This window comes from Microtus pennsylvanicus, chromosome X (assembly GCF_037038515.1).
Source record: "Microtus pennsylvanicus isolate mMicPen1 chromosome X, mMicPen1.hap1, whole genome shotgun sequence".
Taxonomy (NCBI): Eukaryota; Metazoa; Chordata; class Mammalia; order Rodentia; family Cricetidae; genus Microtus; species Microtus pennsylvanicus.
The window spans coordinates 93,726,106-93,751,842 of NC_134601.1; the positions used below are offsets into that span (position 1 = coordinate 93,726,106).

At 44.0% G+C, this 25,737-nt stretch overlaps 1 pseudogene; it reads right to left on the reverse strand.

The window, feature by feature from the left end:
- Positions 1-3,409: 3,409 nt before the first annotated feature.
- Positions 3,410-25,737, reverse strand: part of LOC142840420 (DNA-directed RNA polymerase II subunit RPB4 pseudogene) — a 28,050-nt pseudogene continuing 5,722 nt past the window's right edge.

The window sequence follows — 25,737 nt, forward strand, 5'->3', positions numbered from 1 at the left end:
AGCTACACAGAGAAATCCTTTCTCAAAAACGCAAAAAGACCTTGTTCCCTTTGCCTCAGCCTCCCAAATGCTAGGATTATAGATATGTATCACCATGCCCGACTGCTGATTTTTTTTTTGTTGTTGTTGCTGTCAAACAAGTACAAATTTTTAGACAATTAAAAATGCACTCCTTTTGGGGGAAAATACAGAATGATAACAACAACAACAACAAAAAAAACCGACGAAACCCCAAACAACTTTGTCTCCTTAGCTCCAATACCCAGAACACAATTGTCCTTTAAAAATTCCCTCAGCTCAACATGGTAAAGCATTTGCCGTGCGTGTCTAGTAACCTGAGTTCAGTCCCCTAAGCCCATAATTTAAAAATCTGGGTACAGTGACATGCACCTGTAACCCCAACTTTTACAGCAAAATGAGAGGTGGAGACAGGAGAAAACCCCTGTACACACCATGACGCCTGTGGGCTAGCTAGCCTGGAGTGTGTACACAGGACAGCAGAAACAGGCCCTGTCTCAGGTGGAAGAAGAGAACTATCGAGAAGCTTGCTCTCTTGTTGGGTGCTGTGGACCCCAAGACCCTGAATTTCTATAAACAACTTACTTGCTGCTGCTCTGAGCAAAACAAGTTGTTTTTCCTGTGTTTGCAGCTGCTCTGAGCATGAGACTGGAATGGTGGCTGCAGCTGAAAGATCCCGAGAGCTGGGGTGTGGCCAGAGCACTATATAAGCTGCCCCTGAACATAATAAAGTGGGCATTCTTGGCATTCTTGTTTCAAGGATGACCGTGGCCCCGTGTCTCTGTGTGTGTATGTGTTTAAATCTCCAGCCTAGTGCCCGAGGCTCGGGAACCTATGTAGCACACAGAGTGCACAGAGCAGATGGTGTGCTTTAAACTCTTTGACCTCTAAATGCATGCCATGGTGGCGTGTCCACACACACACACACACACACACAACTTGAAAGTGCCTATCAGATTTTGTCCAATTGCAAAATGAGTGTAAAGCTGGATGTAGTGGCACGTCGCTCTGTGCCAAGCTCTGGGGAGATGGAGGCAGGAGGATCAGGAGTCCAGGGTCATTTTTGGCTATGTAGGGAGTTGGAGATGCATGGGCCTTTCAAAAACTTTTTAAATGTTATTGGAACAGCTATTACAAAATACAGAACAACTATTAAAGACAGCTTAATGATCTTTCCCCCATGCCCCCATGTTTATCAGAATAAACAGCCTGTAGACTTTGTCTCCATGCACACACAAACCTGTACAAAGTTGGGTCACCAAAAGAACGCTTGCAGGATTTCAAGAGTTTTAATTGCTTGATAATTTCATGCATATAGTGTATTTTAATCAAATCTCCCTACTCCTTCCCTTCTGGAGCCTTTCTACTCCCCTATCACAATCCTCTCCAATTTCATGTGTTTTTTGTTTTGTTTTTGTTTTCTTGGACAAGGTCTTTTTGCTATATAGCATCGGCTGGGCTGAAATTTGCTATGTAGACAGTGTAGCCATGAATTTACACCTGTCTGTCTCCTGAGTGCTGGGATTAAAATTGTGCCGCTGGCCCACTTAGTGCTGCCATCATGTGCATAAGTGTAAGACCATCTACCAGAGCACGGGCAGGGTCTCAGGGACCTCAAGAAGCTTACTCTTCCTCTCCCGATAGCCATGGATTGCCAGTAGCTTCTCAGCTTGGGGTGGGACTTTGAGAACCCCACCACATCAGCCCTGGGATTCTGTCTGACACATCTGCTAATTCATGTGTTTAATGGTGTTGAATACCAATGACTACATCATTGATAGATTACCTTTTTAGACAGTCTTGCTCTGTAGACCTTGAACTAACACAGATTTGTACCACTGCACTCAGTTGTTTAAGGTTTTTTGACAAAAATGAGATTATGCATCTTTGTATATTACTTAATATATTTTATCCATTCTTCTGGGGCAGTAGGCCAGGCTTAGTTTCATTTTCTTTAACAGCTGAGTAACTTTCCTTACATTGAATCTACTATAATTTAATTAACTAGATACCTTTTGATAGACATTTGTTTTCAGTTTTCTTCTCCCCCTCCCCCCCTTGAAGAAGGTTGAAGCAAGTTTCAGAGATGGCTCAGTAAGTAAAGCTGCGTCCTGTGAAAGCAAGAGGACCTAAGTTTGGATTCCTGACATTCACATAAAGTCTGGACATGGCCACATGTTGTGGAATAGAATATTTGTTTAACTATGCAAAGATGTGTTGCAGTTGTTTAATTATGTAAAAATGTGTTGCTGTTTTATCTTGCCTGTCTGGGGCACCTGATTGGTCTAATCAAAAGCTGAATGGCCAATAGTGCGTGAGGAGGTATAGATGGGACTTATGGGCAGGGAAAGTAAGTAGGAGGAGGAATTTAGGCTCAGAGAAAGAAAAACCGACACCAGGGAGACGCCCAGGGGTCAAACAGACACAGAGAAAACAAGAAAGTAGGACATGCAGAATAAAAGGAAGGTAAAAGCCCCAAGGCAAAAACCTAGGTGCATAGAAATGGGTTAAATTAAGTTAAAAGAGCTAGAGAGACAAGCAAGCCTAGGCTAAGGCCGAGCATTCATAATTAATATGTCTCCGAATCTTTATTTGGTAGCTGGTTGGTGGTCTAAAGAAAATTCCACAGGAGGCCGGGCAGTGGTGGTGCATGCCTTTAATCCCAGCACTTAGGAGGCAGAGGTAGGCAAATCTCTGTGAGTTCAAGACCACCCTGAGCTACAGAGCTACTGAGAAATCCTTTCTCAGAAAACAAAGCAAAAAGAAAAAAAGAAGAAGAAGAAGAAGAAGAAGAAGAAGAAGAAGAAGAAGAAGAAGAAGAAGAAGAAGAAGAAGAAAGAATGAAAAAGAAGGAAGAAAAAGAAAATTCCACAGGAAGCTGCCGGGGCTTGCGGAAGCTGTGTGGGTGCCCAGTGGGGTGACATCAAGGACGGGTGTGGCAGGAGAGGAAGCTAAACTGGAGTGGATGGGAGCTGGAAGTGCTAGGTGCTTCTCCCGAAGCCAGGTGGCTAGGTTTGGGTTCCAGTTCCTGTATCTAGAATTTTTTTTTTTAAAAATTCTGGTTTATCTCTTCCATTTCCAACTAGATAAGAACATTCTTCCCTTATACAAGATTTTGTATAACAGTTTAGTTTAAAAAACTATATTTACATCAAAAATTGAAATGACAAGAACAAAAAATAACATGGGCTCCAAAAACACCAAGGTAAGAGACGGTCAACACATCATTCTACCTCACAGGTTCCAGAGTGCAGCACGCTTGACCATAACAGCCCTTACAAGGTTGCACCAAGAAAACACAGTAACTGTGGTCCAATAGTCACTGTGGAAACAGCAACCAAGACCATCACCAAGCCAGCCTTTCCTCTCCAAAAAGCCAAGCTGTTGAGTGTTAGCTCACGCCTGTAATCCCAGCACTTGGCTGAGTGAGGCAGGAGGCGTATCATGAGTCTGAGGACCACAGAGGGACATTATATCTCAATAAAGCAAAGTGACCCAAGTGTCTTCTGCTTCAGCACTCCTGTGTGAGGCTGACCAGTCTGGGATGTGGTGCTGTTCTGAGCAATCTCAGGAGCAGGGTGTGAACATCAGTACTGGAAGCTGCGCTTGGTCTGGATAGCGTCGAGAATCTGCTGCAGTTCCTCATCTTCAAAACACGCTTCCAGACTTGAAATCAGAGCTTTGGACTCCTCAGCAGTCTCTGGGCAAAGATTAGTTAAACAGGCCAACTCAAACTTATGTAGGTTTTTCTGGAGAAGCAAGCTACGAACACTGGCAATGGTCTCTCTATTTTTGAAACGACTGAAACGGGCTGTATAGTTCAGGGTTTTCATGCAAACCTCTGAAAGCTCCTGCTCATCCTCTACGCTCTCATTCTGCTGCTTTCAATGCTCCAGAAGCATGTGAACTTCAGAGTTCAGGAGTGTCTCCGCTGTCTCAAACTCTTTCGGAAAGATGAGTTGAGAGGCATCTTCTTCAACGTCTCCAGCCCGAGGATCACTGCCGCCGGCCGCCACGTACACACCGCCAGAAAACCTATATCTAGAATTCTAATCCCAGTTCTGGCCTGGGCTGGCGGTTAAAAAGCCTTGGGTGAACAGCTTTTTCGTGAATTCATGCCCCAAAAGTTGGGCACCAAAATAAAGCACGATTAATAAAAACTCAGAGAAATTGGGGTTCTACCTGAAGACCAGAAAAGCAAAACAGCCAGCCACTGGCTTTTACCTCGACCTCAGTCTGAAAATGGCGATCCTGCCTCCAGGAATCTCAGAATGAGACTGAGACTGAGAGCTGTCTCCTTCTGTTTTCACAATCCTCTTTAGAGCTGGGCTTAAAGGCATGCACCACTGGGATTAAAGGCGTGCACCTCCCGGTTTCTATGGCAAAGTAGTGCGGCTACTGGGATTAAAGGCATGTGTCACCACTGCCTGGTCTGTAAGGCTGACTGACCAGTGGGGCTGTTTTACTCTCTGGTCTTCAGGCAAGCTTTATGTATTAAAATACATATAAAATGCCACTACACAGCCACATGTGCCTCTAGTCCCAGCACTGGGAGGCAGAGTTAGAATCCTGGTAGCTCACTGGCTAGCCAGTCTGTATGAAGCCCAATGCTTCAGGATCAGTGCAAGACCCTATCTTGAAAAAATAAGGTGGTGGGTGAGTGATAAAGAAATTTGATCTCCTCTCACCTTCCCATACATGTGCGTGGATGTGAAAACACACACACACACAAGAACACTGAAATGTACGTATGATTCATGCATACTTGAACGCTTCCCCCAAGATGGGACTGCCAGATAAATGGTTGCTGTCCTGTTTTAAAATGTTCCTAGATGTTACTGACTTATTTTCTTCTAGATTGTAATTACTATGAACGCAGAGATGTATGTTGTTTTGATTGTTGCTGTTCCTGTAGGATAGTGTGATGCAGAGTAGGTGCTGCGGAAATCTGGTGGGTAAAGTTTCCAGGTTTAGAACAGTTGATCCTCTCCTAGCCATTTCTGGGAGCGTCTGTTCCCTCTGTTTTACTGAGAGTGCAATAACCAGTCTCAGACATTCCACAAGCTAACTCTGCTTTCATGGTACAGAGGTCAAAACTTTTTTATATCTAATTGTCCTTTGCATTGTCTCTCTGATAAACTGCCTGTTCAAATCCTGTGAGCCCTGTTTTTTATCTGGAATCTCTAGTGTTCTTTGAATGGCCTATAAATTTTCGAATACATTTGTTGTACATTCAATTTTTTAAAGCTGGGCATGGTGCCCCCTTATGCCTTTAATCTCAACTCTTGGGAGACAGAGGCAAGCGAAATCACTGTGAGTTCAAAGCCAGCCTGCTTTACAATGTGAATTCCTAGCCAACCAGGGCCACCTAGTGAGATACTGTCTAACAAAAACTCACTACAGTTCCTTTGTAAGTGTGTATGTGTGTGTGGCATGTGATGTGCTTGTGTGCATACACACAGGAGATGTGTGTGGAATATTACTTGTGTGCATACACACTGGAGATGTGTGGAGTGTGCTTGTGTGCATACACACAGGAGTATGTGTGTGGAGAGTGTGTGCATACACACAAGTATGTGTCTGGAGTGTTTTTGTGTGCATACACACAGGAGATGTGTGTGGAGTATGCTTGTGTGCACACACAGAAGATGTGTGCGGATTAGGACTTGTGTGCATACACACATGAGTATGTGTGTGGAGTGTGTTTGTGTGCACACACACAGGAGATGTGTGTGGAATATGACTTGTGTGCACACACACAGGAGATGTGTGTGGAATATGACTTGTGTGCATACACACAGGAGATGTGTGTGGAGTGTGTTTGTGTGCACACACACAGGAGATATGTGTGGAATATGACTTGTGTGCATACACACAGGAGATGTGTATGGAGTGTTTTTTTGTGCATACACACAGGAGATGTGTGTGGAGTGTGCTTGTGTGCACACACAGGAGATGTGTGTGGAGTGTGCTTGTGTGCATACCCACAGGAGATGTGTGCGGAGTGTGCGTGTGTGCATACATACAGGAGATGTGTGCGGAGTGTGCGTGTGTGCATACACACAGGAGATGTGTGTGGAGTGTGCTTGTGTGCATACACACACGACTATTTGTGTGGACTGTGTTTGTGTGCATACCCACAGGAGTATGCATGTGAAGTGTGTTTGTGTGCATACACACAGGAGATGTGTGTGGAGTGTGTTTGTGTGCATACACACACGACTATTTGTGTGGACTGTGTTTGTGTGCATACCCACAGGAGTATGCATGTGAAGTGTGTTTGTGTGCATACACTCAGGAGATGTGTGTGGAATATGACTTGTGTGCATACACACACGACTATTTGTGTGGACTGTGTGTGCATACCCACAGGAGTATGCATGTGGAGTGTGTTTGTGTGCATACACAGAGGGGATGTGTATGGAGTGTGTTTGTCTGCACACACACAGGGGATGTGTGTGGATTATGACTTGTAGCATATACACAGGAGATGTGTGTGGAGTGTGTTTGTGTGCATACACACAGGAGATGTGTGTGGAGTGTGGTTGTGTGCATACACAGAGGGGATGTGTGTGGAGTGTGTTTGTGTGCATACACACAGGAGATATGTGTGGAGTGTGTTTGTGTGCACACACAGGGGATGTGTGTGGATTATGACTTGTATGCATATACACAGGAGATGTGTGTGGAGTGTGTTTGTGTGCATACACACAGGAGATGTGTGTGGAGTGTGTTTGTGTGCATACACACAGGAGATGTGTGTGGAGTGTGAGTGTGTGCATACACACAGGAGATGTGTGTGGAGTGTGTTTGTGTGCATACACACAGGAGATGTGTGTGGAGTGTGTTTGTGTGCATACACACAGGAGATGTGTGTGGAGTGTGTTTGTGTGCACACACAGGGGATGTGTGTGGATTATGACTTGTATGCATATACACAGGAGATGTGTGTGGAGTGTGTTTGTGTGCATACACACAGGAGATGTGTGTGGAGTGTGTTTGTGTGCATACACACAGGAGATGTGTGTGGAGTGTGTTTGTGTGCACACACAGGGGATGTGTGTGGATTATGACTTGTATGCATATACACAGGAGATGTGTGTGGAGTGTGTTTGTGTGCATACACACAGGAGATGTGTGTGGAGTGTGCTTGTGTGCATACACAGGAGTATGAGTGTGGAGTGTGTTTGTGTGCATACACACAAGAGATGAGTGTGGAGTGTGTTTGTTTGCATACACACAGGAGATGAGTGTGGAGTGTGCTTGTGTGCATACACAGGAGTATGAGTGTGGAGTGTGTTTGTGTGCATACACACAAGAGATGAGTGTGGAGTGTGTTTGTTTGCATACACACAAGAGATGAGTGTGGAGTGTGTGTTTGTGTGCATACACACAAGAGATGAGTGTGGAGTGTGTTTGTTTGCATACACACAGGAGATGTGTGTGGAGTGTGAGTGTGTGCATACACACAGGAGATGTGTGTGGAGTGTGTTTGTGTGCATACACACAGGAGATGTGTGTGGAGTGTGTGTTTGTGCATACACACAGGAGATGTGTGTGGAGTGTGCTTGTGCGCGTACACACAGGAGATGTGTGTTGAAGTAGAGTTCAGAGGACAGCTTTCGTGAGTTGGTTCTCTTCTTTCGGGTGGGTTCCAGGGATCAAATCAGGTCATCAGGCTCAGCAATCCCCTTTACCCTGTGAGCCACCGCGCTGACACTTCTTGTTGCACATTTTTGTTGTCTAGTTTATCTTGTTTCTGTGATTTTATATAGATCTAATATTTGTGGGTTTAACTATGTTATTATTTTATTGGGTTCTTGGCCTGCTTAAGAGGGTTCTTTTCTGCTTTTAAAATTCTCCAAATACAATCTTGATTTTTTTTCTGATTTTATTTTATTTCTAATTTTTTGAGAATGGGTCTCATATACTCCAGGCTCGTCTCAAATTCTATTATGTTGAAGGTGGATTTTTCTGTCCTGCTTGCCAGCTTCCAAATAACCATATAGAGACTTATTATTAATTATAAATCCTTGCCTGATAGCTTAGACTTCTTATTAACTAGTTCTTACAGTTTAAATTAACTCATTTTTATCAATCTACTTTTTGTCTTGTGGCTTTATTACCTTTTCTCTGTACAGCCCATGCTTCTTCTCTGCCTGGCTGGTGACTCCATAAGACTCCAGCCTTCTTCTTCCCAGCATCCTCTATGCCTGGAAATCCTGCCTGGCTATTGGCCATTCGGCTTTTTTTAAAAATTAATCACAGTGACATATTTTTACACGGTGCAATAAAATATCTGGCAACAGTATGTAGCCAAAGATGACCTTGAACTTCCTGACTCTCCCTCTAGGTTATACCACCGTGCCTGACTTTTCACGTTTTTGTTATTTTAACTTTAAAGTTATTTCTGAAAAATTATCTTTATATGTCTGTGTGGCTATGTGCACATGAGTGAAGATGCCCAGAGAAGCCAGAAGAAGGCATTGAATGCCCTAGGGCTGGAGTTACAGCCAGCTGTCAGTAACCCAAAATGGGTACTGGGAAGCGATCTGTAGTTCATCACAGGTTGCCTTTTTCTTTTCTTAAATTCTGATTACATGTAATTTTGAGGACTCTATTTGCAATTCTGTATGAAGTAACTTTGTTTATTTCATAATAGTGCAGATAATTTAAAATTGTGAACATATTAGCAGTGTTGAGGAGAAATGTAACATCCTTAGTTATGTGACAAGTTCTCAGATTTTGATGTATGCTTATAACAAATCCCTTATTTTCATTAGTTATATTTAAAATATAAAATAATTATCCACTGAACACATAAAAAAACAGTGTCGTTGATTAACCACTAATCCTTCTCTCCAGTTATTTATTTGGTTTTAATAGTTAGGGAAGTTTTGGCTCTCTTTTCTCTTGACAAACAGCTGATCATTTCAATGCTGTTTAAGAAGTAAGTCATCCTTTACCCATAAATTGAAATGACTCTCACGTTATAAGTACAGACAGAAGCCGGGCAGTGGTGGCTCACGCCTTTAATCCCAGCACTCGGGAGGCAGAGGCAGGCAGATTTCTGTGAGTTTGAGGCCAGCCTGGTTTACATAGAAGTTCCAGGACAGGTTCCAAAGCTACAGAGAAACATTGTTTCAGAAAAAAAATTGCAAATACAACCTTGAATTTTTTCTCTTGTTTATTTTGCGGATTGATTTTTCTATGTTTATGTCATAGTGTTTTACTCATAGTACTTTATGGTAAATTTTCACATCTTTTTCATCATTTTCTTGACATTTATTCTTCCAAAGGAACATTAAAATATTTTAACTGGTTCCCTCAAAAGGCCCATTGGGAATTTTTATTATTAAATTGAGCCTGACATGTCATCATATTGCCCTCACATCTGTTTCTCCAGTTACTTTAGTTTTGTTTTAATTCTTTCATAAAATATTCTTGCTTTCATTGTGTAGATCATATCCTTTTCACAAGTTCGTGGCAATTTTTAAAGCTATCTCCTGCTAGAGAATGGAAAAAAGCTACCAATATGACTCATGTATATGCGTGTGTGTGTGCACGTGTGTGCATGGATACATGTGCCACAACACGCATGTGGTGGTCAGAGAGCAATTTATGGGAGTGAGTTCTCTCCTTCCATTATGTAGGTCCCAGGGCTCAAATTCAGTTTGTCAGGCTTGGCTGCAAGTGTTTGGCATCTGGACCATCTCACCAGCCCTGATTTATATATATTTTCACATGCATGCTTATTTTTACCATAGTATCTTATCCATTTTAATTGTGCTTTAGAAGCCTTTTGAATTTTATTATGTATAGTCATATCAGAAAAAGTTGTGAATTAACGGGCTGGAGAGATGGCTCAGTGGTTAAGAGCACTTCCTGGTGTTCGGAGGATCAGAGTTCAGTTCCCAGCACCCATGTCCAGCAGCTCACCACTGTCTATAACATAAGCTCTAGGACATCCAAAGCCGCAGGTCTTTTCCAGGACCTGCTCTCATGTGTGCAGTACCCCCTCCCGTAACTGGAAATATTAAAAATACTATACTATACTAAAATAATATACAATATACTAATTTTCCCCTTTGCATGCTGAATCATTTACAATAAGACAATGCTGACTGGTATACTTAATATTATAAGCATTTCTGTTACTCCTGATCTTGTTCTATTTTTTTACTTTTTTTTTTTTTTTGAGACAGTGTCTCATTGTTTCCCTGGCTGGCCTGGAACTTGTTATGTAGATCAGACTGCCTTCAAACTCAAAGGGAGCCACCTGCTTTTGTCTCCCCAAGTGTTGGGTTTAAAGGCCTGTGACCACCGAACCTGGTCAAGTTTTTACTTTTTGAAAATAAAAAATAAAACCCTTGCTCTAGTATCAGGCCCCGTTCTTAGTACTTTTTTTTTTGTCTTAGTCTGTTTTTCACAACTCTAACAGAACAGCCCAGGTAATTTATAAACAATAGAAGTTTGGCCTGTGGCTGGGAAGAAAAGATAGAGGGGCCACACTTGGTGTTATCGTGTGGAGAGTATAATCTGAAGGAGAGTTGGAAACAGGGCCAGAAAAGGAGGGGGAGGGGAGAGGGAATGAAACTGAGGGAGAGAGACAGAATCCTGAGGGACAGACTCGCCACAACTCCCTACCTACTCCTGTGGTATCAGAACTTTCTCAGGACAGAGCCCCGTGACATCACCAACCTCTCAAAGGCTCCGCTCCTTAATATGGTTATAAAAGCAATTCAATTCAAGACGAGTTTTGGAGGGAACATTCAGACCGCAGCACCTCCCAGTCCCTCGGAGACCATTGGAAGCGCTGCACAGTTCCTGTACATGAGTCACCACCTTCTGCTAAGCTCCCAGTGGCTCAGCTGCCTTTTAACAGCCAGTAAATGCCTCTGGGAGAAAAGCGACAGTGGCCACGGGTCCCTCCTCGGCTCTTAAGTCTTTTTTGTACTGATAGCTTGCTTGATACTCTTTAAGACTTTTTAAACACTTGCTTGCCTGTTTGTTCTGGTTGTGCTTAGTGGGAGTGCTGGTGTGCAAGAACTCACTTCACTCTTGCCGCAAAGAGAAAAATCAACATTTTGGGGTTTTTTTTCCTTGTTTCTTTTACTTCAGTGGGTCTTTGATATTTGCATTTCGTTCTGTCACCCTAATTTCCACAGTCACAAAGTGGGAGTTCTGAATTTATATGGGTCCAGTGTCCATCCCCAGTCCCTGCACTTTCTGTTTGTTTGTTTTGATTTTTAGCTCTTCATTGTGAATCAATATTTGGTTGGGCGGACTGTAGTCACAGAAATGTTTCCCCTCCTGGGCTCCTCTTCCTCCTGTTCCAACCGCCTTGATTTCTTTCCAAGTTCCTTTCTGCAGCTGCTCTCCTTGAATTCTTGTTTCCTGCTTGCGTTAGAGTTTCTTTACTGTTAGACCTTTCTCTTTCTAGGCTACGTGTCCCATCGCGTGCTGGAGCAGATCCTTTAAATTCCTGAAAAGGGTTTGGGAGGTAAATTTTAAGCCCTTGCATGTCTGAAAATGTCTTTAGACTCTCTCACCCTTGACAGTTGAAGCTACATTATCCTGCCCTTTGTACACCATGTAGAAACACGGATGAGACATCCTCGAGGGATAATCATATTATTCCTTTGAAATAATGGGTTTTTCTTCTTTGGAAACTTGGTTTTTCTTTATTTTTGGCATTCTGATATTTGGCTTTAGTAGGCCCAAGTATTTTTGTCTTTAATTTTTAAAATTTATTACTGGGTGTATGGGTGATGGATGTGGGGCCTACACGGGGAGGGCAGAGGACGACTTTGGGGGTTAGTTCTCTTCTGTTATCTTTACGTGGGTTGTGCTCAGCAAGTGTTTTACCCAATGAGCCATTCTCACTGGTCCTATATTTAAAAGTTTTATTTTTCTTGGATTTGATTGCTGTTTGAAAAAAAGTTGTTTGAGCCGGGTGGTGGTGGTGCACACCTTTAATCCCAGCACTTTGGAGGCAGAGGCAGCCTGGTCTACAGAGTGAGTTCCAGGACAGCCAGGGCTGTTACACAGAGAAACCCTGTCTCAAAAAACAAAAAACAAACAAACAAATAAATAAATTGTGTGTGTGTGTGTGTGTTAGCTGGAGTTACAAACAGTTGGGAGCCATTTGAATGGGTGCTGGGAATTGAACATGGGTCTTATGCAAAAGTTGCAATCACTCTTAGCTGCTGAAGCATCTCTCTAGCCGCCCCCCCCAAGAGTCACTCTAAAATATGAAAATCGGTGTTCAGTTTTTCATCTTATTTAAAAATTATTTTCTCCTCCTTATTTTCTTTAGCTCGCCTGGAAGTCCCGTTCATTCAGCCCCGGCACTACTCAATCTGTTCTTGTTGCAACTTTTCTCTCACGTTTTAACTCCTTTGTTTCCTGTTTGCTTGATGTTCCAAGAAAGTGACTCAGAAAGACTTCTCCAGCCAGAGTTTGTGATATTCCAATCTTTTTATTTTGTATCTTTAATAGGTTTGTCTTCAACAGTTAATTCCTGCTTTATGAACGAGATAGCCTGTCTAATCTTTCTCCAGATCTTAGGTAGAATTAATTCTAAGTCATCTTTTATTTGCTGCATCTACCCTTTAGAACGTCCACGTAAGTCAGAGCCTTATGAGATTCATTTATTGCACGGCATCCATCCAGAGAAATCTAGGTCAGCGGCTAAAATTCTTAACAGGTCATTTTTAGCTTTACTTTAATCTCTTGAGAAGAACCAAAGGAGGAATACATTTTTAATTCCCACCTGACGTCTCAAATGTCCCCTCCCTCCTCTGCCACCTCTCTCAAGCCTGTCACACCACTGATAATGTATCTCTGAAAAGTCTCTCCCACTATCACTTCCCAGCCCTCCTGCAGGCCCCCAGAAATCCCACCTGTGCAGCTAGCTCCCCTCACTCTATCCTTTGCCCATCTTCTTCCTATTGGAATATACAGAACTACAAAACAACCAAACCAAAAAAACAATCCCCTCTTTTTTGGTAGATTTTCCTGTGTAGTCTCTCCAATAAAGAAAACACAGGAGGAGGAAGGTTTTTCCTTTAGAAACTGAACGCAATGAGAAGGAAGAGCGCGAATGTTCGCACTACCACTTCCCTCGCGGGCACTTTTTCAAGGAAATCAAGTGTCTCCAAATCTAATGGCGCCCAGAAACCACTTCTTCAGTTGAGTTCAGTTCAGTCTCGTTCCCTCTGGACTGAGCTTCCATTCTTATTTATTTTCATTTCCTGGAGTTCCTGCTGAGCCTGACTGAATTCACTAGGAGTTCTTGCCCTAAACTTTAGAGCCAGGAAGCAGCAGACATTCCCCACTTTCTGCCCAGCACATGGGCTAGGAAGTTCTGCTCGCTTAATTTACATGTGTGCAGGCTCTTGTCAGATGGCTTAAGTTAGTTTCTTTATCTTTATGAATGCGTGTGTGTAGGCGTGTCTCGTCTGCCAGGGTGTGCATGTGGCGGTCCGAGGCCGACCTTTGGGAGCTGGTTCTCTCCTTCCACCTAGGTCCTAGGGAACAAACTCGCAGGCTGCTTGGCTTTTCTCTCCCAAGTCCTTATTCTGTTTTGTTGTTGTTGTTGTTGTTGTTTGGCACAATGGTTCTCACCATGCAACCCAGGCTGGCCTATAGTTAGTTTCTACCCTTTGGTCTCTGCCTCCTTGAGGGATGGGTTAACAAGAGCAGGTCACCACCATGCCTTTGCTCAAGTGACCTTTCTTGAGAACTTGAAGCAAGTCCAGGGCCGAGAGAACTGCTCAGTGCTTTGAAACAGCGTTTTAGGTTTCATTTCATGTTTGCCTGGGCTTTCAAAACATTTCATAACTCATCCTGTTCAACTGCAGCAAATTAGAGGGTGCAGTCGTCCAACTGGGCTCTTGGGAGGAGGCCTGCTGTCTTAGTTTGCTTCCTCTTGTGATAAAGACCATGACTAATGGCAACTTGGGGAGGAAAGGGTTTATTTCGGCTTAGACTTTTGAGTAACTAATAGTTCATCACGGAGTGAAATCAGGGCAGGAACTCAAACAGAGCGGGAACCTGGAGGCAGGAGCTAATGTAGAGGCCATGGAGGGGTGCTGGCTCCCCATGGCTTGCTCAGCCTACTTTCTTACAGAACCCAGGACCACCTGCTCAGGGGTGGCAAATGGGCTGGGCCCTTCTGCATCAATTGTAAATCAGGAAAACTACCCTCAGGGGTGGAAGACATGGTTCGGTGGTTAAGAGTACAGACTGCTCTTCCAGAGGACCCCCTCGTGATGCCTTACAATCAGCCATCTGTAACACCAGTTCTCGAGGATCGTCTGCCCTCCTTGGGAATCAGGCATGCATACTGGGCACAGACGTATGTGTGGGCAAACAATCACACAAAATGAAACGATAAAACATTTTAATAAAACAAAAGAAAATGACCCTCAGACTCCCCTGATGACAGTATGATGGAGGCGTTTTCTCACTTGCGGTTCCCTCTTCCCAGATGACTCTAGTTTGTGTCAAGATGACAAAAACAAGCAAACAAAAGCAACCAGTCCACATGAATCCAGGTTTCAAATGCAAACCACTCTAGTCTTGCTCATCACAACCAGCCCAGTTTGTAGCGACGGTTTTGAGACAAGGTTTCATTAAGTAATCTAGGCTGGCCTCGAACAAATCATCTTCCTTCCCTGGCCTCCTAGGTGCTGGGATTCATGAGTTTGCACTACCAGGCTTCTCTCCAGTTTGTGCTTTGAACTGGTCCTTTACTCCAGGTTTATACCAGAATCATGTCTGAGCTTTTGGAGAAAATCGATAATATGGTAACCCCAGATTAGCCGAAGCCGTCCATGCTAGAGCCGTGGAAGTGAGAATGAGAGCTAAGGGGAATAATGATCCTGATCACAAGCCAGAGGTACAGGTCCGCGCTTCCCAGTAGAGATTCTCAACTCTAGCTGCACAGTAGCCTGCCCTGGGCTCATCTAAAAATAGTCCCTCTGTGCAGGAGTCATCTCAGGCCAGAACATGATTCTCTAGGAGAGAGGCTCAGGCACCGGTATGTTTGCTTTTTTTTTTTTTAAATAACGCTCCCCAGATGATTGAACATGCAGTCAAGTTGAAAAACCAGTGTTCAACTGTGTTTGGTCCTATAAGACTATGAGAAAGTGGGGGAGTAGGGTGGGGAACTAGTTCCTGGTTGGTGCTTTGGGCCCCTGTCACCTGTGGACTTCTTCCCAGTAGGTGATATGTATTGAGAGTTGTTGCAGTCTGCACCAACAATGAGTGTCCTTGTGCTTTTTACTGACAGACACTCTGATAAACTGGCACGTGGATCGCAGCGTTGGTCCATGTTTCTCTTCTCTCTACGGGTAGAAAGCCCACAAAACACACTCATGAGGGTCACTTAAAGCTCGCCCAGTTCGCTGTAGTATTTCATTGCCTTCTCTAGTCACAGAATGAAGTCTTTTGACCTGGTACTTGAAGAGCTGTTTCTCACACACTTCTTAGGTTTCTGGTACGCCCACATTGCCACAAACCTCGCAGAGGCTGCCAAGATGTGGGAGCTTATGGTGCTGTTGGAACCATGAAGGGTTGGTTCTAGGAGCATCTTGAACAAAGGCAAATTTGCTCATAAATTTCCTGTCTCTGGAAATTTCTCTCAGTTCAGTTTCTGAAGAAATTGGACATTGGTGGGGTGGAAATTAGGTTCTCTCTCTCTCCTCTCTCTCTCTCTCTCTCTCTCTCTCTCTCTCTCTCTCTCTCTCTCTCTCTCTCTCTCTCTCTAATTCATGTGAGTGTACTTGCTCCTTTACTTGCCTGTGGAGGATAGAGTGGGATGTCAGATGTGGGGTGTCTGTCTGTCTTTCTCTTTCACAATCTGCCTTATTAGCCTTAAGACCTGGTTTCCTCACTGAACTGAAAGCTTGCTATTTGGGCTGGGTGGGTTGGCCAGTGACCTCCCAGGACTCCACCCCTAGAGTTACAAAGATGTGCAGCTGTGTATGGCACTTTACTTGGAGATTTGAACTTGGGTTTTCTTGCTTGCAGGACAAGTGCCCTTACCCACTGAACTGTTATCCTAGCCCTAGGGGTTATGTTTTTGAGACAGAATTTCTCTGTTATTATTATCCTCGGCTGTCCTGGAACTCACTCTGTACACCAGGCTGGCCTCCAACTCACAGAGATCCACCCGCCTCTGCCTCCAGAGTGCTGGGATTAAAGGCCTGCGCCACCACTGCCCAGCTGGGGGCGGGGGGTTAGGTTTTAAAGGACATCTGATTTATAACTTAACATTTTGAGGCTTGCACATAGATGAGATTTTATCTGGTATGTGTTGTAATAGGAGCGGCAGGGATGCCTCCCCGGCACCCCGGCCACCTGGCTAGCTTATGCCCTGAAATAACAACACACAAACTGTATTCTTTTAAACACTGCCTGGCCCATTAGTTTCAGCCTTTTAACCCATTTCTAATAATCTATGTAGCACCACGAGGTGCACTTACCAGGAAAGATTCAGCATGTCTGACCTGGTGGCTGGCTGCATCGCCGTCTGCCTCAGAGAGCAGAGCTATCGCGTCTGCCCGGGAGAGGGGAGCATGGTGTCTCTGAGCCCACTTCCTCTTCCTCCCAGCATTCTGTTCTGTTTACTCCACCCACCTATGTTCTAACCAATAAAATGGGCCAAGGCAGTTTCTTTATTTTTTAACCAATGACCTTCCTCCATCAGGTATGTACAGTTGTAACAAAGTATTACTCCCCCCACCCCCCAGTTTCACCGCTCTGACATCAGGAGGTCTTAACTCTTGGACTATCTGGGTCATGACTTGAGACAACTCCCGTTTTTTAACATCATTTTTCTGATAGTCTGATGTTCCTAATAAGGATGTTTTCTGGTTTAGGTTGAATGTGAAAACTTGAATCTGAAGGCCAGCTGCATATAGAAGCCCAAATGTAGTCCAGGTCATATACAGAAGAGACAAGACAATCAAGAGCTGTTCTATGTGCGACATTTTTTCTTTTTAGCCTTTGCTTTTGTTTTATTTTTGTTTTGTTTTTGACAAGGTCTCACTATGTAGCACTGGAAGGAGCTATTTAGATCAGGCTGGCTTTAAACTCACAAACTCACAGAGATCTGCCTGGTTGTTTTTTTTTTTTGGCTTTTTGAGACAGGGTTTCTCAGTATACCTGGAACTCACTCTGTAGACCAGGCTGACCTCAAACTCACAGAGATCCCTCTGCCTCTGCCTCCTGAGTGTTGGGATTAAAGGCATGTGCCACCATGCCCAGCCTCTCTGTCTTTTGCTTGGGAAAAGGAAGTTTTGTGGCGATTCGGAGTGGGAAAAAATGAAATATGCACACTCAATTCCCAGCCTAGGAAATACACAGGTCAGAGTGTGTGTGTGTGTGTGTGTGTGTGTGTGTGTGTGTATGCGCACGCATGTGTAAGTGCTCACCCATATTCTCCTGCCTCACCCTTCTGACTTCTGGGAGCCACTGTGCTGGCTTGTTTTTTGTCAATTTGATATAAGCTATAGTCATTGAGAGGAGGGGAACCTCAATTTAAAAAAATGTCTCTTTAAGGCTGAACCGTGGGCAAGCCTGCTGGACGGTTTTTTAGTTAGTGATTGATGCGGGAGGGCCATAGTGGGTGATTCCATACTGGGCTGGTTGTCCTGAGTTCTGTAACAAAACAGGCTGCGTGATCCAGTATGCAACACTCCTCTGGGGTCTCTGCTCAGTTCCTGTTCTGACTTCTTTCCGTGATGAGCAGTGATTATGGAGGTGCAAGCCGAATCAATCCTTTCCTTCCCAGGTTCCTTCTGGTCATGGTGTTTCAGCGCAGCAGTAGGAACCCTGGCTAAAAAAAACTGCCACCGTGCCCAGCTATGCTCCCTGGCACTCTTGTCTTCTCCGGGCCTCAGTATTCATGTCTCACCATCGCCACAGGCTGTCAGTTACACTGCATGCCATCTGGCACCCTCCTGTATGAGGGCAGGCGGAGGAAGCAGCAGACTGCTTGCCACTGAGATAAAGTTGGGGCCTAGTTACGGCTAAAGATTCCATGCCCTCTTTTCATCTTTGACTTACATTTTGTTGTCGTTTTTGAGACAAGGTCTCAGTCTGTAGAGCAAGCTGGCCTGGAGCTTACTGTGTCGTGTAGGCTCCTCTCACATGCGCAGTTTGCTGGCTGCAGCCTTCAAGGGTTGTGACAAGAAGCATGTACCATCCTGTCAGCTTTAGCTGTTTTTCCGTGCTGGGGAGAAAGCCCTTGTACTCTGAGACCGCTCATTCGTTTCCCCGACGCCCAAACCCGAATAATCACCCAAAACTATATTAATTACAATACTGTTTGGCCAACGGCTTAGGCATATTCCTAGTTAGCTCTTACAACTTAAATGAACCCATTCTCTTAACCGATGTTTTGCCATGAGGCTGTGGATTATCGGTAAGGCTCCGGCATCTGTCTCCTTTGGCAGCTACATGGTGTCTCTCTGACTCTACTTACTCTCTCTCTATAGCTCTTCCAGCCTGACTATATTCTGCCCTGCCACAGGCCAAGGCAGCTTCTTTATTAACCAATGGTAATAAAACATATTCACAGCATACAGAGAGGAATCCCACACCAAGCCCTCTCTCATCATGTCAGTCTTGAGCTGGGGCGGGCTCCTTGTGGTGGGCTACAAAGGAGAAAACAGACAAAGCTATCTTCCCTTGAGCATCAGTGGCAATGCTGGGGTTTCTTATGTTCATTGAGCTTGGTGCCTGCTGAATGGCCCTGCGTGTCTTCAGATCTTCCTTCATTTTTATCCGTGTGCTCCCACTGGTGTTTATGAGCTCTTGCTCTTGTGACTGTGGGTGCTGTCGGGATTGTGGAACTAGAGTGGACAATGCTGAGAGCTCGTGCGGACTGTCTGCTCCTGGGGAAGTTTTAGGCAGAGCCTGACTCTTTTTGCTGTCCACTGCTCAGACAGACAGACAGAAATGAAGACAGAGAGAGATTTGCATGTAGTCTTCAAATTAGCTGTCTAGAAGATTGCCCATGATTCCACTGTGTTCCTCACAGCCATTGCTTTCAGACTTGACCAGCCCTGCCTTCTTCCTGTCTTGCACATGTGGTACTTGGATGTGATCTTGTCTTGTAATTTTTCTTTAAGAGTGCTTCAACATTCTTGGTTCACAACGGCTCTCTTTCTATTGGCAGCGTACATAAATAATTTATTGTTTCTGTTACCGCAGGCTTTTGGAAGAGATTCAGGTGCTTCTGATCAGTTTGCAATTTTTATCGGAATGTTAGGAGAATGCCTCGAAATGGAATAAGCTCCTGTCAATACAAGCTTTTATGTTTAAATAGAGCTGAGATGGAGAATATTCAAGTGTGTGATACAGAATTGCTCTCCATCAACAAATTTCACACACTTTTGACTATGGCCTAGCCAAACAACTGCAGTTATCGTGAAAATACGTTCTTCTTTTAAAATGTTTACTTATTTATTATGTATACAATATTCTGTCTGAGCCGGGCGGTGGTGGCACACACCTTTAATCCCAGCACTTGGGAGGCAGAGGCAGGCGGATCTCTGTGAGTTCGAGACCAGCCTGGTCTACAAGAGTTAGTTCCAGGACAGGCTCCAAAACCACAGAGAAACCCTGTCTTGAAAAAACAAACAAACAAACAAACACAAAAAAACCCCACAATATTCTGTCTGTGTGTATGCCTGCAGGTCAGAAGAGGGCACCAGACCCCATTACAGATGGCTGTGAGCCACCATGTGGTTGCTGGGAATTGAACTCAGGACCTTTGGCAGAGCAGGCAATGCTCTTAACCTCTGAGCCATCTCTCCAGCCCCTGTGAAAATACATTCTATGATTCATATATCACATATACTGAAACAGGAGCTTCATTAATGCTTATCCTGTGTGGCCAACTGTGACTTTTTTTATTGTGTTTCATTAGGTCACTTATTTGTCTAAATGTGGCACAAAAATCAGGAAACAAAAGAAGAAATAGGTGAACTGGACTGAACAAAAATTCAAACGTATTGAGAAAAGGACACTATCAAGAGACGGAAAGGCTGAGTTAGTAGAATGCTTGCCTCACATGCACAAGGTCCTGGGTTCAATCCTCATCATCACAGAAACTGGGTACATGTAGGCAAGAAGTTCAGAAGTTCAAGGCCATTCTGTTACACTGAGATTCGAGGTCAGCCAGACTCTATCAGACAGAGAGAAATGACACCTCACACAATGAGAAAAGTATTTGCAAATCATAGATCTGATGAGAATTAGCATACAAAATAGAGACTCCTAGATCCTTCCCATTTTCCATGATTTGGAAGGAGTTGGGGGAGGGGAAACTGTAGTCAGGATTTACCATCTGGAAAAAAAATTTTCTTCAGTAGAAAAGGAAAAAAAAAAGAAAGTTAAGAACTCAATGATAAGCAAGTCAACAACCCAATTTAAACACGGGCAAAGACTTAGTCATTTTCGGAAGATGATATGCAAATGGCCAACAGGCGCATGGAAAGATGCTCAACATCATTAGTCATTAAGAAAATGCAAATTGAAACCACAGTGAGAGCCTCCTTCATACTTTCCAGGATGGCCATCATCCAAAGCCTGGGAGATAACAAGTGTTTGGAAGGACATGGAGAAATTGGAACCCCCGGGCTTTGGTGATAGGAATGTAAAACGGTACAGCTGCTGTGGAAGACAGTTCCAGGGCTCTAAGAAGTTAAACATAGAATTGCCATATGATCCAGTGATTCTACTAGTAGGTAGAGAGCCTAGAGAACTGAAGCCAGGGCCCCAATAGATACTTGTACGCCAGCGTTGATGGCAGCAATACTCACAGCTGAAAAAAAAATCAAATGATGGGCAAATGGATGGATTGAAAGATGGGAACTTTCCATGTTCTGTAATGTTATTAATAATGAAATTCTGACATATTGTCCAATGGAAATTAACCTTGAGATGTCCTGCCAAGTGAAACAAGCCAGATGTGAGAAAGGACAAATATTATTTAGTTATATGAGGCAGAGACACAAAATGAATTAGAGATCACCAAGGGCAAGTCATGGCAGTGGGGAGCACCTATAACCAACCCAGAGTTCAGAAGCCTGAGGCAAGAGAATTGCAGTGACTTAGTAAAGATCAATTGGGGCCACACAATGAAATTTAGCCCTGGGGTACAGAGTAAAACCCTGTTACAACAAAACCTCACTCCACTCAAAAAGGAGGATATCAGGGGCTGGGGGCCAAGTAAGGAGATAATAGGAAAATTTTGCTTACGCTACAGTTTCTACTTGGATTAATGAAAATGTTCTCTACACAGACAATGGCGATGGTTAAATAATACTTGAAATATGCGTTTATCACAACTTACCAAATTGATTTCCTGGCCCACTAATGTGACACATACTTTAAAATGAAAAGGACCTGTAGGTGGTGATTAATATTTCGAACTGCTCAGGTATTTTATTTGTATCGGGAAGAAAGGGTTAAAAGTTGTTTGCTGAAGCATTGTGAATGATCCGCCCACGGGCAAGCATAGTGTTTGATTAGGCACAGATAGTACAAAGCTTTTTGAATCTATCAGTGGGGATGCTGCCCGAGAGGGCTTTTCCTTTCACACGGGTGCTCACTGGGTCACACGGGATCGTGTAAAAGAGTGTACATGTTGTTATGATATAATTTGTCACCATCTCCAGATCCGTGACTAGTTAGAAAAGAAAATCATACCAGTTGCTCAGGATGACAGTGGAAGTGTAGCTTTTCGCGAATTAATCCTCAGCACTGGCTGTAGCCATTCCCATTAACTAGAATGTTTGTTTGGCGCTGCATGATGTTCTTCCCAGCCTGTGCTGTTTCTGAAGAGGCAGGGATCAGCTCACAAAGGAATGGGCTAGTATTCTAACAGCACCCGGAATTCCTTTTCAGGTGCTGTTGGGTGCTAATATTTCCTGTATTCATAGGGCATTTCCTTCTCCCCACCCCACAGGCTCCATTTTAACGGCATAAGCAGAGGGCAGCATTCCCACGAGGCTGTGGCAGGAAGTTTCTGGACCGGATTGCAGTGATCCCTGTAAGGCCTGCGGTGTGAATGACATTAATGACTTGACTCTAATGAACCCAGGATGATAAAAGTCATGAGACGTCCCTTCTGAGATTAGATTACAAAATCCGAGGACTTCTGTCTGGCTCATGAGTTATCTCTTGCTTGCTTGTCTTGAGTGGGGCTAGCTGTCCTGTTGCCGCCGCCTAGTTTATGGAGATGTCCATGCTGAGGACAGCCAGCTGTGCTCATCCGTCCATGAGAAACTGAAGCTCTCGGGGGAACCAATGGCTTCTGAGAAACAATATCCAGCCAACAGCTACACGAGTGAACTCGGAACCTTCCTTCCCCCGTGGTGCCTTTGGATGAGACCATAGCCCTTCCAATACTCTGATGGTGACCCTGCAGGGCGAGATCCTGATACTTGAGTCACAGACACTAAGAAAACTGCATCGTCTTGTTCTATTACGTTTTAGAATTAGCTCTTGTACAGTTAATATAAATAGGTAATTCAGGGACCACTATCAGGTTACTTGTTTTTTTTTTTTTTTAGACAAAAGATTTCAAGCGCTCCTGGAGTTTCCTGTTGGAATTCGACTTTATGAGCTTCAGGAAAGATTTTCCACTGTGCTCACTTATTTAACTTGCTAGACTTCCAGAAAAGTAATTCTAGAAGTTTCTGAGGCCACTCACTCTGTGTTTCTGTGAAGAGTCAAAAGCTAGGTCTAGCTGAACATGGTAGTACACACCTGAAATATCAGTACTTGGGAGGCTGAGGCAGGAGGATTGTGAATTTGAGACCAGCCTGAGCTGTATTAATATTAGACCAGTGAGCTATTACTCTCTTACAACACTAAATAAAAAGGCAAATCGTTATCATACATCGTACAAATGAGGATTTTCCTGTTTCCTGAGCAGCACACATTATTTTTAGATTAATTCGTAGTTGTAAGACTATAACACGAACACATTCTCTTTATGAAATAAGTATGTTATAAATAGAATCCCCTTTGACAGTAACCTGATCTAGGGCCTTCTTCCCACCTCTTCTTGCCTGCATGTATGAATTTGGAGTCAATCTTTCCATACCCAAAGCAAATGCCTGTGTTTATTTTTGCACCTATGATCCCCTCTTGCCATAAGATTCTCTTTTTTTTCACTCATTGCTTTTTTCCCACGTAACCATCTCATCAAATTTTGAACAGAATATTACATAAATCATGAGATATCCATTTGGAGATTAGGTTACCAAAAAATAGGGACTTGAAACACATTTCTATCTTAAGTATCAAGTGAGAATCGTACATTTTGCTGTTTTCCTATTAGTGACCTTTCGGGGTATTTCTAGGTTCTCCTTGTTCTCCACAATGCTTCAGTGGAACACATCTCATCTCTCTGTGCCAGAGTGGTTTTCTAGGGCAGACAGTTTCAGTCATATAATATGTGCATTCCAAAGTCGTACATCAACTGTCAAGTTGCTCATCCAATATAGAGTGGCCATGCCAATACATACTTGTTGCAGTAATGAAAGCACCCGATAGCGTTAAGCCTGGCTGGAATGTCCTATTTGTCTAGTCTAGTCGGTGAAACGTGAGTGCTTGCTTTTAGCCTGCATTCCCTTCTTAAAGCAATTTTTAAAAATCTCCTGGTGGTCCTCTGCCTTTCTATAGGATGCCTGGGACGAGGAGTTTAATGTGTCTGCGTGTGAGGGTGGGGAGCAGGGAGTGGGATTTCAGCCTTGGTGCCAACTCCTCAGGGAAGTCCCATACCCATTCTGAGAACTTCAGCTGCCTCGTGTTGATAGGCACTGGGACAGCTTGTGAGAACCTGAGCAGCCTGTTGCTCCTTCTGGGGTGATGAGGAGCTGCTGGGCTCAGACAGGCCATTAACCAGTGGGAGTCTCTGGGTTTATCCAGTAGACCAGCAATTCAAGAGCAGGAAGGCCAAGTGAAAGGCAGAGGCTTGTCTCTAATTGATGCAAAATGCACCGAGGATAGGGCTGGAAGTCAGGGAGTCCCGCTGCTTGAAAGGGAAAACTACTAGGTGTTTGAGCAGACAGGACCACAGAGTACATAGGCCTTCAGAGATTAGTTTCTTTGACACCCCACCTCTGCAAATTAACACAATTTAGGATTGGATGATGGATAGCAAGCTGCAAAAATAAAGGCTCTATCTGAGCCTCATTCCCCCCCCCCCCAAATATATATGCTTGTGTGTTTAAAAAACTTTTTCATCTTGTTGGTTCCCTGTCCCTGATATAGATAAAGATGGATATAAATTTGCTGTGTGAACCTTAGATTACAGCATTGCTATGGAATTAGGAGAACAGATTGGATCCAAACAGATCTTTATCTTGGAGCTAGATGTGGGAACCGGGGAGATGTTGAGACACAAAATTCTATTTTATGTTGTTAGGGGAAGTCACATCACTTTAGACAACAGAGTTCTTGGACATACGTACATGAGAAGACCATCCTGAAATGGTGGAGCTTTGTGGGAGGGGGTTACGACTTCCCATTCGTTCATTCATCCTTCCTAAGAACGAGCATGATTGCTCCTGGGCAGTTCCCAGGGTGTGTGCAATCTCGGTGGAATGATAAATCCAGAATCTGGCAGAACTCCCACTACAGAAACCAAAGAGGCCCCTGAAGACGCCATCTGGCAGATTCTTCCTCTAATCTCTGCAATAGGGCCAAGGTACCAGCGTGTTGCCTAAAGTACGAGAGGGTGACTCATTCTTCTGGAACTTTTAATCCTTTAATCCTAAATGGAGTGAAGCAAGTCTGTTCGTTCCCGAGGCAGCGCTGGGGGGTTGGGGGACGGGACAACTGTCCAGTTTTCCCAGCTGCGGAGGTGCTCTGGAAGACCTTGGCTTGGCTGGCTTCCATTTCTTGAGCACATCGCAAGTTATCGACCCCTGGGGCTGTCTCCAATACAGCTGCTAGGAGTGCTCTTGCCTTTCCCTTTCGGTGCAAATGTTCACACATGGCTCTTCGGCGTGCACCCAGGACTGAGAGCTGCTTTGTAGCTGTAGTGGAGAGTACAATGCGCACCTGTGATTTCCTCAAGTCTAATGTTGCCTGGCATGTTTGCCTGCTTCTCAGACAATTCAAGGACCCTGCAGTACTCTATTTATAGCCCCTTCTCCGAACTATATGCCTCCATGAAATGAATGAAATGTATGCCCTGGCAGTGCAGAAGCATGCATGGGCAGCCTGTATATGGCGCTTCTGTTGAACTTGTTCATATTGGGTTTCATGGTCTAAGTTGATGAGGACAGCTGACCAGGTCTCTTCCTCAGGAGGGCACCAGGTCTCATTACAGATGGTTGTGAGCCACCATGTGGTTGCTAGGAATTGAACTCTGGACCTTTGGAAGAGCAGGCAGTGCTCTTAACTGCCGAACCATCTCTCCAGTCCCTAGGGACTGTATTTGTAAAGACACTATTCACACTTTTCTGCATAGTTTATTGTAGTTACCTATATTTTAAATTTTATTTATTATTTCACATGTCACATTTTCATGTATACTTTATTTACCTATATTTTAATATTTATTTATTATTTTATGTATGTGTTTGCCTGTGTGTTTATATGTGTACCATGTGCCTGCCTGGTACACATAGGAGGTCATGTGCCTGCCTGGTACACATAGGAGGTACCCAAGGAGGTCAGAAG